The sequence below is a fragment of the Neofelis nebulosa genome, chromosome X, assembly GCF_028018385.1.
Source record: "Neofelis nebulosa isolate mNeoNeb1 chromosome X, mNeoNeb1.pri, whole genome shotgun sequence".
NCBI classification, from domain to species: domain Eukaryota; kingdom Metazoa; phylum Chordata; class Mammalia; order Carnivora; family Felidae; genus Neofelis; species Neofelis nebulosa.
Window position 1 is genome coordinate 98,634,901 of NC_080800.1, and position 15,692 is coordinate 98,650,592.

Below are 15,692 nucleotides of genomic sequence, written 5' to 3' on the forward strand. Positions count from 1 at the left end.
TTTTTTTAAATGTTGACAAACATTGTCTCAAACCAACAAACTTAAATTAGCTTAAACACAATACATTTTACTTGGGTCCACTTAAGACCGTTTGTTCCCCATGGTTAATTTTTACCTGGACCAGTTGGTAGGGTAATCTGAAGTTGGTGATCTTGGCTCCAGGACATCTAGGGGGGCAGGGGGAGCTGATGGTGTCTGACGCATTGAGGAGCCAGTTGTGCAGGCCGCCCCCCAGGTGGTGCAGAAACAGGAGGGGGGAAGAGAAGGCAGAAGACGCGAGGTGCCAGCTGAAGGCAGAGAAAGAGAATTCCCAGCTTTAAATCTTGTCCGCTCAGACAGAGCAGCAGACTCCAGGTTTCTTTTGTTTTGTTTTGTTCTCCGCTAGTGGAATTAGGCAGTCCATATCGGTTCGGAAAAGTCAGGGAATTTCCCCAAAACAAGGGGAGTTTCGCAGCTGCTTGGGAATGTTCCTTAAAGTCCCCATTCTGAGGTAGACCAACCAGAGACAGTTGGCTCTAATTATCGTAGTCATTGACCCAGGAAACGAACGAGAGACAAGTCCCCACACACAGTCACATGGCAACATCCCACCGCCTCCAACCTGCCACCCAGTGCCCAGCGCCTTAGAGTTGCAGCATCGTTCCTCGTCCCTTGTAGAACTACCACGGCAACTCGGAGGTGATCAGGCTCCCCTTCTGCCTCTTAGGGGCAGGTCTGCCAAAACGAGCCCGGGTTCTTACCAGTCTGACGGGTGGCGCTCCTTAAGCTGGTTCCTGGGCCTCACGGATTCCGTTGGCGCACATGGGGTCCTCGCCCCAGTGAGGCACCTCTCCCGGCACTCCGAGGTTCGTATCCCGGTGGCGAAGGAGGTGGAAACGCACCGGCTCCGAATCCCGGGTGAGCCCCCAAGTAATAGAGCAGGATTCTCTCACAGAGAATCATGACCCCGAGGCTTTTCTTTCCAGGAAGCAACTTTATTCGTGCCGGCACCACTCAGGTTGGTACCCAAAGAACTGAGCCCTGAACACCACATGGCATAGTTTTATATATATATATATATATATATATATATATATATATATATATACACATATATATATATGTTTTACTTCTTTGTCTTCCATATATGGTAACACACAAACATGCAGTCTGATTAAGTGATCTCATGTTACAAGGTCATGAGCGATAGTGTCACGTATGCACATAGCCAGGTTGCCGTGAGGTTTTTTTTTTCTTTCCTTAGGGAAGGGACCCTACCACAACACAAAAAGCACATTCAACAAAGCAGGTATAAACAAGGGGGACTACATCAAACTCAAAAGCTTCTGCACAATGAAGGGAACCATCAACAGAATGAAAAGGAGAAAATATTTGCAAACCATATATCTGATAAGAGGTTAATGTCTAAAATATGTAAGGAACTTCCATAATTCAATAGTGAACAAACCAGTAACTGGTTAAAAATTGGGCCAGGGCGCCAGAGTGGCTCAGTCGGCGTCCGACTCTTGATTTCGGCTCAGGTCGTGATCTCACGGTTTGTGAGTTCAAGCCCCATGTTGGGCTCTGTGCTGACAGGACAGAGCCCACTTTGGATTCTCTGTCTCCCTCTCTCTCTCTCTCTCTGCCCCTTCCCCACTCGTGCTCTCTCTCTCTCTCTCTCAAAAAAAAAAAAAAAAAGAAGAAGAAGAAGAAGAAGAAGAAGAAGACCTGGATAGACAGTTGCCCGGAGAACAGGTGCATGAACAGGTTCTCAGCATCACTCATCATCAGGGAAATGCAAATTAAAATCACAGTGAGATCCCACCTTCTAGGGGAGCAAAATTTGCCACCCCAAAATGTGTCTCTCTGGCATGAGAGTTAATTTAGGCTGATTAGTTTTAAGGAACAGAAGACCCAGGAGCTTTTTCTTTTTACCTCTTTTTGAACTGCCTAAAAGAATTTAGATAGAGGACTTCGTCCAAGAAAAGAGCTGCCATCCCTGTAATTACAGTGTAATGCAAAGTCGGTGTGGCAGATAGGGAGAGACCTAGCAAAGTGTTTGTTAAAATTCCTGTGCTTCCTGTTGTGTCTTTATGGCTCAGGAAACATTTGTTTCCCATTTATTTTTTTTCATTTTCCCGTGAATGGCTTTCCTTCCCTTAGAAGTCTCAGACCCCTACCCCTTTCTCCTTAGTTCAGGATGACGTACGTACGTCATTTTGCCCATCTTTGGAATCTCTTAGGTTTATGTGGATTCTCCGTAGGTGTATAATTAAATTCGGTTTTCTCCGATTGCTCTATCTTGTGTCATTTTGATTATTCGGCCAACCAGCCAAAAGAACTCAGAGGTGAAGGGGGAAATTTCCCTTTCTCCAACAACCTCACACCTATGGGGATGGCTACTATCAAATAGACGAGAGATAACAGGCGGTGAGGATGTGGAGAAAAGGGCACCCTCGTGCACTGTGGGTGGGGATGTCAATTGGTGCAGCCCCTGTGGAAAACAGTATGGAGGTTCCCCCCAAAATCAGAAATTGAACTACTATATGATCTAACAATCCCACTTCTGGGTATAAATCTGAAGGGAATGGAATCAGTATTTGGAAGAGATATCTGCACTCTGTGTTCATTTCAGCATTATTCACAGTAGTCATAACATGGAAATAACCTAAGCGTCTGTAGATGGATGAATAGATAAAGAGAATTCATCCATCTACAGACGTCCGACATATATATATATACACACACATATATACATATATACACACATATATATATGTGATGTGAGAGATGTATAATGTGAGACATATATATCTGCTGTCATCTGTGACAATATGGGTAAAACTGGAGGACATTATGCTAAGTGAAATAAGCCAGACAGAGAAAGACAAATACTATATGATCTCATTCATATGTAGAATGTAAAAAAATTAAGTCAAACTCACAGAAACAGTTGAATGGTGGTTGCTGGGGGTGGGGGGGGTGGGGGAAATCAGGGGATGTTGGTCAAAAGATAAAGAAGTTCTGGGGATGTAAGGTTTGGTGTGGTGACTGCAGTTAATAATACTGTATTGTATACTTGACATTCACTAAGAGAGTATAATTTTCTTTTTTTCAGGTTTCAGATATTTAGTGATTCTGTGCATTTAGAGGGGACATATTTCCTGGATAAGTGGCAAATTGTGCAGATGTCTTCTGGAAGACCTTCGTTGTAAGCAGCTTTATGGTGAAACATTTCATTTCGAAGTCTGCACCTTCTTCCTTCGGCTTGCCGTGATCTACGTTCGCAGAATAGAACCTGTATCGATTATTGCGACCCAGTTTGCTCCAGGTTTCTGGATTGAATAAATATCAGGCGCAAGACCTACAGCGCTGCCCCAGTACCTCTAGCTCCACTAAATACGAAGAGAGGGATCAGGCTTGGCTGCTTCTCGGAACATCTTGGAAGATCTGGCGGAACGTGGTGGTGGCAGACGCCTAGGGTCTGGAAGGAGGGAAGAACGAATCTGCAAGGCGCAGGTGCCCAGAGAATAGATCCGAAGCCTTCTTGCTACACACGGAAAAGGTAACTGTGGGAGGTGACGGATGCGTTAAAATTAATTGTGATCATCGTTTCACAGTGTCTACGTATATCAAATCGTATTGCACACTTTAAGTATATACAATATTATTTGTCCATTATAATTAAAGCTGGGAAAAGTTAAAAATCGTGTCAGATCCATCAATTGATGGTTCTGTTGAGCTGAACTATCTCTTTGCTGCTTGTCTGCCTACTGGATCTGCCAGCTACTAATAGAGGGAGTGTTGAAATCCCTCACATTAATAGTGGATTATCTATTTCTGCATTTTTATCAGTTTTTGCCTCTTGTATTTTGACGCTTTGTTGTAAAGTGCATATATTTCAGAGATTATTGTGTCTTCTTGGAGAATTGACTCCCTTGTTATGTAATACCCTCTTTACCCCTGCTAAGTTTCTTGTTCCAGTGCCTTTTTTTGTCTGAAATTCACGTAGCTACTCCAGCTTTCTTTTGACTCGTGCCGGCTCGGTTCACCTTTCCCTACTCTTTCACTTTTAATGCATATGCGTTTTTATATTTAAATTGGGTTTCTTGTGGACAGCATATAGCCGGGTCTTGGTTTGCATCTACCCTTACGGTCTCTTCTTGCAATCGGCGTATCGAGACCACTCCCTTTGAAGCGATCACTGACACGGTTGGATTTACATCCACCATGTTCGTGAAAATTTTGTACCTGCTGCACTTATTCTTTGTGTTCTTTTTAATCTTCCTGTTTCTGCCCTCTCTTTTAATTGAGCATTTTTTATTGTTCCATTTTCTCTTCTCTCTCAGCGTATCAGTTATATTTCTCTTTAACTTCTTGGTGGTTTCCCTAGACCTGGACTGCGCAACGTAAGTCTCCAACCAGTCCAGGTCCGCCTTCAGATGACGCTGCAGCGTGGGCGTAACGGACTTCGCAGCCTCTCACCCCATCCCTTACTAACACTGCTACATTTATTGCACTAACCTACCTGCTATTACCGCGCAGTATGTTGTGGCCGGTATTCCTTTGAACAGTCGTCCATTAGATTAAGTAAGACTAAGAAAAATAAAATACGTGATTTTGATCTTCACGTGTTCCTTCTGTGACCCCTTTCCTTTCGTTTACGTAGATCCAAATTTCTGACCAACACCATGTTCCTTCCCTCTGAAGAGCAGCTTTTAGCGCTTACCCGCAACGACAGTTCTCTCAGTTCTGTTAGCCTGAACGTTATGGACTGAATTGTGTTCCCCTCCAAAGTTGATATGGTGAAGCCGTGACTCCCAGCATGACTGTATTTGGAGACAGGGCCTTTAGAGAGGTGATGAATGTCCACCGTGGTGATAAGGGTGGAGCCCGGCTGCAGTATGACTGGCGTCCTCGTAAGAAAAGGAAGAGACGCCAGGGATGGGCACTTACACAGAGGTAAGGCCATGTGAGAAGACAGCCATCTCCAAGCCAAGTGGAGAGGCCTCCGAAAAGGCAGCACTGATCTTTGCACCTTGATCAAAGCACCTTGATCTTTGACTTTCAGTCTCCAGAACTGAGAGAAAATAATTTTGTTGTTTAAGCCCCCAGTTTGTGGTATTTTGTTTTGGCGGCCCTAGCAGACTACTACACCAACAAAGTCTTTATTTTCCCTTACTTCTGAAGGATGGTTTTTCTGGATATAGACTCCTTGGTTGGTGGGGGTTTTTTTTCCCAACCCTTTAAATATTTCATGCTACCCTCCTTGCTTGCATGATTTTTGAAGCAAGTCCGATAGAATTCTTACCTTTGTTCCCCTCTAGGTAAGATGTTTTTCTTCTCTGACTTTTTAAGAGACTTTTCCTTGGCTTTATGCAATTTGAATATGATCTGCCTAGGTGTGTGAGTGCACGCGTGCCTGTCTGTGTATGTGTGTGTATTGGCATTTATTCTGTTTGGCGTTCTATGAGATTCCTCGATTTGTGCTGTGGTATCTGTCACGGATTTTAGAAAAATCCCAGCCATTATTATGTCAAATAGTTGCTTTTTCTCTTTCTTCTGCTTTTGACAGTCTCCTTATACATGTGCTATATTTTGGTGATTGCCTCACAGTTAATAGATAGTCTGTCCCAATTTTTATTATTTTTTCTCTTTACAACTCAGTTTGGGAAGTTTCTATTGACCTATCTTCAAGTGCTCGGATTCTATCCCCAGCCCTTTCTGATCACCTGACGCGTCCATCAGATGATGTAGGCTATTTCTGTTATAGAGTTTTCTGTTTCTAGTATTTCCTTTATATTCTTTCTTAGGGTTTCTGTCTCTCCGTTATTATATGTACACTATCTGTTCTTGCATGTTGTCCACTTTTTCCATTAAAGCCCTTAGCATGTGAATCCTACTTCTTTTTTAATTTCCCATCTGATGATTTCACAATCTCTGCCGTATCTGACTGAACCTGGTTCTGACACCCACTTTGTCCCTTCAGATCGTTTCTTCTTCCCTTGTGTCATGCCATGTAACTTTTGTTGTGGTTGAAAGCCAGTCATGAATTATCAGGTGTTAGGGAGTAAGTTGGCCGTTCGTATGAGAGTTATTTTTATCTGGCTAGGAGATATGCTTTATTTACTCTTTTCTGTACCTGTAGTGTCAGAGGATTCAGTTTCCACGAGTGTCTTTGTTTTTTGTCCCCCAGCATCTTTCGTTTCCCTAGACAACCCTTCTTAAGTAGAATCTGAGCCTTGGCGCTCTCTGAGCAGTAATCCACTGCTATTAGGCAGGAGCCCTGTTGATGTTTGCTCAGGTCTGGACTGAGAAGCATCCTGTAATCCTGGGATTAGGTCTCAGTCGTTCAGTGTACCTGTCCCCCTGGGCTGGGATCTTCTCCGGTGTTTCTCAGCTTTTTTCCCCACCTTATGTGAAGAAGAAAGGCTATAGGGGGCCTGAAGTTTGGGGATTTCCCTCACCCCAAGTCCAGGGAGGCTTCTCCCTTGCTGGGTAGGCCTTTCTTGTGGAGAAGGCTCTTGGCTTCTTTCAAAATGGTTACCTCTCGCCTCTCCCTGGCCCAACAGGAGGCAATTTTGCTCTGATCGTTACCAAGAAAACCTGGTGAGGATTCTAGAGGCAGACACCATGATGGTGGAGGGAAGGGCTACCTTAGATGGCCCCCCTGCCAGGAGTTCTCTCAGGCCAGTCCATGCTCAGCACCCCCCCACCCCCTGCAGGTCAGGGAAGCTTCCATGTAAGTTACTGCCTCGGGTTTGCTGAGTTGCATTCATGGTAACCTGTGGTTTCTAGAATCCCCGGCTCCTTCAGGTTTGGGGTGTGGTTTGTCCCATGAGCTCAGTTCTGTGACATAGCCAGAAAGAGTCACTGGTTCTGTTTTCCTCGTTGTGAAGGTGGGTGATGAGTTGCAAGCACTTTATGTGTTCGAGTCGAGTCTTTCCTTTGCGTTTTAGACGTTATTTCCTTAGCTCTACGGACATATCTGGTAAAAGTCTTTATCTAGTAATCCCATGCCTGTGCTTCCTTAGGGACAGTTCTCTTGATTGCCCCCCCCCCCCATACATGGGCCATACGTTCTAGATTCTTCACGTGCCTCGTAAAATTTTACTGAAAACTGGACATTGTGAATATCACAATGTGGCAACTCTGGAAATCAGATTCCCCTCCTGGCAGGCTCCGTTGTCGCTGCCTGTTGTAGCTATCGTTTATTTAGGACTTCTCTGAATTAATTCTGCAAAGACTATTTTTTGTATATGGCCACTGAAGGCTTAGCTTAGTTAGTGGTCGGCTAATGGTGGACAGAGATTTCCTTCAGTGCCTGGAACGCATCAATCTCCCGGTCATTTCCGAGAGGCTCAGTGTGTGTGTGGCTTTCATCATTCAGTCAGGCAGTTTACAAGTCTGTAGTAACCTTCACTAGCCTCAAGGTCAGCCAGGGTTGGGAAGTTAGGGCTTCCTCACACTTTCTTGAGCATGCACAATGCCCTAAACGTGTACTTGGCCTTCTAGATTCCCAGGAATATGTCAGAACTTTTCGAAGCTCCCGTGGACTGTGGTGGCCCAACCGATTCTGCTAAGCTTTGTGGTTAGTCTGGTAAACTTCCCTCAAAGGTTACGTTTCGCCTTAGGCATCCCCCACCCCAAACACTTTCCAGTGAATGTTTTTGGCCAGTGCCCTCAAGAAGAGATTTTTTTTTTTTTTTTTAGCATTAGAGGAACTCCTAGTCAGTTCAAATAAAGACGAGTCTTTGGAGGAAGGTCTTCCAGTGATCCATTAGGTTAAATAATGAATATTTTGGGGGAATGAGGCTTTAAAAGAGGACCACTCTGCTCCTTCCTATACTGAGAGGGAGTACACATAATCCTGTACACTATGGATTATAATGGACCTGGGGGGGTAGGAAGAATGGGGAGTAATTGCTAACAAGTCGGATTTCTTCTGAGCATGAAGAAACATTCTGAAATTAGCGTTGATGAGTGGCACAGCCTTGTGAGTATACTAAAAACCACTGAATTATGCACTTTAAGATGATGTGTGAAATATGTCAATATAAACAAGAATTGAAGTTCTGATACATGGGTGAACCTTGAAAATATGACGCTAAGGGAAAGAAGCCACACAGAATAGGCCTTATATTTTATGATCCCATTTGTTAGGAATGTCCAGAATATTGAAATCCATAGACAGAAGGCAGATGAGTGGTTGCCAGTGGCTGGGGAAAGGGGAAATGGTGAGTGATTGCTAATGGGTATGAAGTTTCTTTTCGGGGTGAGGAAAATGTTCTGGAATCAGATAGTGAGGATTGAGGCACCAATTTGCAGATACAGTATACTAAAAACCACTGGATTGTACATTTTAACAGGGTGAACATCGTGGTATATGAATTATATCAATTAAAAAATGTTGTTTTAAAGGAAAATGTAATGCCATAGAGAGCATAAATGCGTTCATGTATTCAAAAAATATTTATGGAGTATGTACTGCTTATCTGACGTGTCTAGGGACCAGGGACCAGGAATTGAACAAAAGTCCTTCCCCTCATGGCCTGGCAGGTGCAGTCTGAAGAGTGCGTGACTCTTGATCTCGAGGTCGTGAGTTCGAGCCCTGCACTGGGTGTAGAGATGAGTTAAAAATAAATCAATAAATGAACTTAAAAAAAAGTCCTTCCCCTCCTGGACAGTATATTCTGGTATTAGAAGAAAAGCAGTAAGATAAATAGCTGAAAACTAGGGTCTCGGGCGGTGCAAAGGGACAAATAAAGCAGGGAAGGAAGAGTGGTGTCATTAGATTTTAGACCACCTGAATAAGCAGATGGCATTTTAGCAAAGATCTGAAGGGTGGTCAAAAGGCGAGCCATGAGAATATCTCAGGGAAGAGCCTTCCAGGCAGAGGGAGCAGCACGTGCAAAGGCCCTGATGCGCAGCTGGGCGCGACAATTGAGGAACAGCAGGGGGAGGAGTGTGGCTGGAGTGAAGAAGGTAAAAAGGGAGAAGGTAGGTGGAGTCGAAGCCATAACTGTGGCGAAGGGGAAGGGCTCAGACTGCATTGGGTCTTGCAGGCCACTGTCAGGAATGAACTTTCATCTTGCGCTCAGAGTGACCAGTGGGCTTTCCAGGGTCAGAAATTCCCATCTGTCCCTTTCAGATGATATAGGAAGTTCCTTTTTTGGAACAGGCTCTCCCTCCTTAGGCCACTAAGCCCCACAGTGAGTGCCAGCGTGACCACTATGTTTAACAGAGTATCAGAGATTTCGCGGGACATGTACAGTTATGAGATAATGCAGACACTGGAAAACAGGATCATGCTTTTCACCATCAAAGACTGTCACAGTCTGATTGTGGAAGTCAGATGGGGCGCAGTGTTCACTTAATTCTAGCCGTTGATATCATCTCCTAGGGTTTCTGTCCTCGAAGCTTTTGATAAAGCCAGAGGCTGTTTGCATCTTGCTGGTTGACCAAGCTGACGTGCTCGGCTTCCTGACGCGAGCTCCCCGGTTTGCCTCTGGCCCGGTTGCACTTTGTGCGTTCACTTTGTGCTATCCACTTCGTCCCTCCCTCCGCGGGCTGTGAATTTCCCCCTGGGGGTGAAGAAAGTGTTCTGGAAATAGTGAGGATTGATGCACAAATTTGCAAATCGACTAGAAACCCCTGCATCGTACATCGTAACAGGGTGAACGTCATGGTATGTGCATCGTACCTCAATAAGAATGTTATTTTTAAAAAGACAGAATAGGGGCGCCTGGGTGGCGCAGTCGGTTAAGCGTCCGACTTCAGCCAGGTCACGATCTCGCGGTCCGTGAGTTCGAGCCCCGCGTCGGGCTCTGGGCTGATGGCTCGGAGCCTGGAGCCTGTTTCCGATTCTGTGTCTCCCTCTCTCTCTGCCCCTCCCCCGTTCATGCTCTGTCTCTCTCTGTCCCAAAAATAAATAAAAAACGTTGAAAAAAAATTAAAAAAAAAATAAAAAAAAATAAAAAGACAGAATAATACCATGGAGAGCATAAATCCGTTCAGATATTTTAAAAACGCCTGTGGGGCATTTACCGTTTACCTGCCATTTATTTCTAGGGACTGGGGACTGAGAACAGAACGAAAATGCTTTCCCCGGTAGGCCATATATTCTGGTATTAGGAGAAAAGCAGGGAGGTCGCTTTTCTTAACAATATCTTCGATCGCGTCTGTGAATGACTCTGAAGCACACTCAGGAGTCTCCAATAATTTGTTCTCTGGCTTCCTGATGGTGCTTCACGTATGACGTAGTCCGTTGTTTCTGCTCATGAGGGTCCCAAAAGGCAACAAGTGAACTTTCCTCAAAACAGACCAACGCGGTGATGCTTTGTTCAGAATTGCCGAAAGCTGGAAGGAACCAAGATGTCCTTCAGCGGGTGAACGGGTGAATAAGCTGTGGTACGGGCAGACGGTGAAATATTATTTAGCATTAAAAAGAAACGAGCTACCAAACCATGAGAAGACATGGAAGAACCTTAAATGCATTATCACTGAGTGAAAAGGCCAGTCTGAAAAGGCTCCGTGCTGTAGGATTTCCAGCTATAGGACATTCTGGAAAAGGCCAGACTGTGGAGACGGGAAAAAGATCAGTGGTGGCCGAGGGTTGCGGGTCAGGGGAGGAGGAGTAGCCGGAGCACTGGATTTTTCGGGCAGTGCAGCGACCCTGTGTGACACCTCGATGATGGCTGCGTGTCCCTGTACATTGGTTCAGATCCATAGAACGTACCGCATTAAGAGCCGCCTGGTTGATTCTCCAGACTCGTGTGGAGTCTCCTCCTCACTCCCGCTATCCAGCCACGTGGCCTCTTCTAGAAAATATGAACCCTCCCCACCTCAGGATCTTTGCCCAAAACCTCGCCCCTGGCGTATTTCACACTTACTCTTCAGGATCGGCTTTCGTGTCCCTCCCTCGGAGTGGCCTTTCTTGACCTCACAAGCCTAAATCTGAATCTATTATATTCTCTCTCCTTGTGCCGTGTTCCTTACATGGACACACTTACCACCCTCTGTGGATTTATTAGTTTACTGTCCGCATCCCCAGTTGGGTGGCAGATTTCATGAGTGTAAGGAAGGCACCTGCCGTGTTCGCTGATGTATTCCCAGCACGTAGCCCGGGGCCCGACGGGAGGAGGTGCTCAGTTGACCTGTCGAATGCGGGAGTAAATGAGTGGGCCCTGTGAGGTTGATGTTATTAGCTCAGAGTACTTCAGCGATTTACCTGCTGCCACACAGCTAGCAAGGGGACAGAAATGGAGGAGACCTCAGAATTACAGTTCCTAGGTGAATATACCATCTAGGAAAGTATTTGCTAAGGGGATGGAAAGTAGGGGTGGGGGGTGGGGGGGTGGGGGGGCGTGGAGCTGGCAGGTGAGAAGATTCCAGACCAGTGACTCTCAGGGAGATGGCCCCAGGCGTGTTGGGGGGTGGGGGGATGGGGTGAGAATGTGCAAGATGCATATTCAGTATTTTACATTTGTTGAAAAATACCTTCTGTTTTCATAAAACAGACCGCTGAAAGACTGTCCCTTCCCTGGCTGGGAAGGAAAATAGGAAATAGGGCGCCTTTTCCTCTAAGGGCAGATTTTTCAGTTTCCCAGAAGGAAGCAGGTTTACAAGGCCATGGGGAAACGGCTGCCCCAAGGGCATTCTAGCACTTACCTAAGCAGAGTGGAGGGCAGGAGGGCAGGAGGGCGCAGGCGATGTCTGTCGGGGCGCGGGCCGTGCCAGGACCCTGTTCGCACAGGGAGAGCAGGTCGGGGTGACAGCACCCCACAAGCTGCACGCTCCACCCCCATCTCACAGACCGCCCTTCCCACCCTCCAGGCTGCACGTGGCTTCGACTCCCCACGCCCCTCCAACCGCAGCCCCCACCCCTCCATCCGCACCCAACGCAGCTCCGATTCACCCCCATCACCGCCATAGGCTTCGCATCGGCCCAGTCTTGCCTCATCCCACCGCCCAGACTAGTCTCGTCGCCCTCCTCTGCCGGGCGGCGGTGCCCGCGCTTGTCTGTGACACTAGCGTGCTGGCGTGTCCGTGAGGGACAGGCTCGCGGTTAACAGCCATGCGCACGGGGAGAAGCCAACGTTGTGTGCAGTAGGGCCGGCAGCCGGGGTTGTGCTTGGACGGTTTGCTTTTGTTGTTCTTTGGCTTGGATTGGGGGCGGGGGGCTGCTGTTTGGGCATGTAGTGGTTTTTCTGTGTGCGTCTGTCTGTCAAATGTATAGGTTCCAAATCGTTTTTCTGGGAAAAGACCCTTATTTTTCTAGAGTGATTTGACCCATTTTTGGTGAAATGCATTAACTTTCCCCTTTCAAAAGACTGATGGGGAGGGAATAATGGGAATGACTTCATATGCCAAAGAAAACATAAGGTGTGAAGAGACGTTTTATCAACATTTAAATCTCCACGTGCCGTTTTGGTTTTGTTTTTAAGAACTTCGCTAGGAATGAAATTGACTAAGTCAAAGAATATTAGAGCTGGAAGAAACTTTTGAAACAAAACCAGCTTCTCATTATTATTTACGTAGAACAAGAGGCCCAGAGAGGGTAAGTGACTTGTCCAAAGTCACACAGCACTTGAATGCCGTTGGGGCTGATTTCCAGCCTGGAGCTCAAGTGGGAAGCGCAGTATCTCTCAGTGAAAAGACAGTCGTGTGATTTTTAAAGATTTTATTCTATTTTTTATTGTATGGTTATTGTAAGAGAAGTTGGGAGAACTTAATGTTTTAATTTGCCTGGAGTTCCTACCACTTCAAAATGATCCTTGTGAGTATTTTTGCTGTATAATTTTCCAGACTTTCTAATGTATGTGTATCCTGGTAAAAAAAAAAAAAAAAAAAAAAAGCGCCGTATTTATTAAAATTGGTTCACACTGTGCACACTTCTTTGCAATGTAATTCGTAACAGATGCATAACTATTGTATTGAATGGATGTACCTTCATTAACTTAATCAGTCCCTAAGATAGACATATAAGCTTTTTCAAATGTTAAGCTCTTATAAAAGATGCTGCATTAAAGATTCCTGTTTGTACATCTTTTGCTGAAGTGGCGTCTCCTTATTGATCGGTATGAATTTTTGTACGAATGTAGTGCCGTGGTGTATGTAGGCTGGGTGTGAACCCTGGCTCTGGAACTTACTACCGTGTGTCTTTACACAAATCACCACCTTTCTAGGCTCCAATTGCTTCATCTTTAAGTGGAAGCCGTCATACTACTGATCGCCTGGAGGTGCTGGATTAAATGAGATAATACATGTAACATAATTCGTGCCTAGCACATAGCAAGTCCTAAATCAGTATTAGCTAATATTATTGGCACCACAAGAAGATTAGTTCTTCAACATAACGCCAGAGTTTTCGATTCTTTCAAAGAGAGTAATCAGTTTCATAAGGAAGTTTTTAGGTGTAAAACTAAGGTAGCTAAATATTTCCTGCTTATAACTTAATGTGTCCAGAGGATAGATAAATTCTTTTTTAAATTTATTTTTGAGAGAGAGAGAGCGTGAGCAAGGGAGGGAGATACAAAATCCGAAGGAGCTGTCAGTGCGGAGCCCAACACGGGGTTCGAACTCACGGACCGTGAGATCATGACCTGAGCCGAAGTCAGACGCTTAATCGACTGAGCCACCCAGGCACCCCGATAAATGATAAATTTAAGTGAACTGTGGGCTGTTGAGCTATTTGCCGTGTTCTGGTTATACAGCTTACTGCCGGTCAAAACAGAAAAGCATAGCTTTTCATTGAAGGTTCTTAAGTAGAAATCGGCCGTTTTGTGATAACTGAAGCCGCCGCTGATACCTCGTCCTCTGGAAAATGCTCAGAGCACAGCTTACGCCATAAAAGCAGCAGGATTTCTAAGCTACCACCTGCAAAGCTTCCCAGTGCCTCAGAAAATTGGGGCAGGGGACGCCTGGGCGGCTCAGTTAAGCCTCCGTCTCTTGATTTCGGCTCGGGGCCAGGTCTCGCCGTTCAGGAGTTTCAGCCCCTCGGCGGGCTCCGCGCTGATAGTGCGGAGCCTGCTTGGGATTCTCACTCTCCCTCCCTCCCTGCCCCTCCCCCACTCGTGCTGGCTCACTCTGTCTCTCTCTCAAAATAAACAAATAAATAATAAACAAACGTAAAATAAATAAACGTAAAAAAGAACAAAAACTATTTTGAAAAATTGGGGCAGGGGCGCCTGGGTGGCGCAGTCGGTTAAGCGTCCGACTTCAGCCAGGTCACGATCTCGCGGTCCGTGAGTTCGAGCCCCGCGTCAGGCTCTGGGCTGATGGCTCGGAGCCTGGAGCCTGTTTCCGATTCTGTGTCTCCCTCTCTCTCTGCCCCTCCCCCGTTCATGCTCTGTCTCTCTCTGTCCCAAAAATAAATAAAAAACGTTGGAAAAAAAATTTTTTTAAAAGAAAAATTGGGGCAGGTTCCAGGAGGTGAAAGCGAAGTGAGGACAGTCATCACGCTCTGAAGTCTGGCACAAGACCAGGTGCTGCTGCCACTCGCGCACAGCGGCACCGACCCTCTGGCACACCTTGTTGCCGTGGGACAGCAGTGGCCCTGGGCGACCTGAGCTGCCGCAAGATCTGAGGAAGCCCCTGCTTCCTCGCCCGGTGTGCGTGCAGACCCGCGGCAAAGGGCGCCAGCTCCTTCCCCCCCCCCCTCCCGGCTGGAGGCAGGGAGGGGCAGACGTAGGTTCCGCAGTGTCTTCACAGCTTTGACTTTGTCCTCATGGGTTCAAGGGAATCCTTGCGGGTTCCAGTTTGCCCCTGGTACGGACTGACCCCCCTCCTGACTCCTTGACTCCAGGACCAAGCTGATGTTGGCTGAGTGCTCACCGTGGGCCTTACCTTTATTACTCTAAACTTCACAGGGGCGCCTGGGTGGCTCAGTCGGTTGAGCGTCCGACTTCGGCTCAGGTCATGATCTCAGGGTTCATGGCTTCACACCCCGCATCGGCCTTTGTGCTTCGGATCTTCTGCCCCCCTCTCTCTCTCTCTGCCCCTCCCCTGTTCTCTCTCTCTCTCCCTCTCTCTCAAAAATAAAACATTTTGAAAAAAAACAAAAATAAACTTCACGACGTGCGGGTGGGGGCAGGTTCCATTCTACAGATGTGGCGAGTGAGGCACACGGGGAGGCCAGCCAGCTTGCCCAAGGTCACACAGGGAGTCAACAGCGGGGCTGAGCGATCTGCCTCCATAATTTGCGGCTCTTTCCCTGGTGTGGGCTGACCTCCATCTCCAGACCATGCGAACCCACAGCGCGGTGGCCGGGCGGGACGTCCTGACGTGCCCCACGCTGCCTGGCCCACGCCCTTTTTCCTCGGCAGCCAGGACAGGCTTATCGGCTGAAGGTCACAGGTACAACGAGGTGCAGGAGGGACCTTATTTTCACCAGAAAACATCCTGTCCCTCTTGCACACCACCAGAGGATAACCATCTCTCTCTCCTCTCATGGGCCTGCGTGAGTAAATAATTAGGAAGTGGCTGAAACAGTAAACAGAAAGCAGTGTGGTACGGTAATCCGTGAAGTTCCGCTGGAAATAATCCGAAAGTGTTCCTGCCGGCGATGTAAGTGGCTGCTATTCTCAAAGACAAACTTCCAAAGAGCACATTAAAGATGCGAGCACAGGTACCTCCTCTCCCCCACAGCTGCACTACAGTGTCAGTAAGAAGGAGAAATTTAGGGCACGTCCGGGGGGGGGGGGGGTGCTCAG

The 15,692-nt window shown here is 46.7% G+C and overlaps 1 long non-coding RNA gene across 1 annotated transcript in view; it reads left to right on the forward strand.

The window, feature by feature from the left end:
• Positions 1-9,991, forward strand: part of LOC131502821 (uncharacterized) — a 67,428-nt gene extending 57,437 nt beyond the window's left edge. Inside the window, exons 4-5 of the long non-coding RNA XR_009257200.1 lie at positions 3,098-9,728; positions 9,980-9,991. This is a non-coding gene — a long non-coding RNA (uncharacterized LOC131502821). The remainder of the gene's footprint in view (positions 1-3,097; positions 9,729-9,979) is intronic.
• The last annotated feature ends 5,701 nt before the right edge of the window (positions 9,992-15,692 follow it).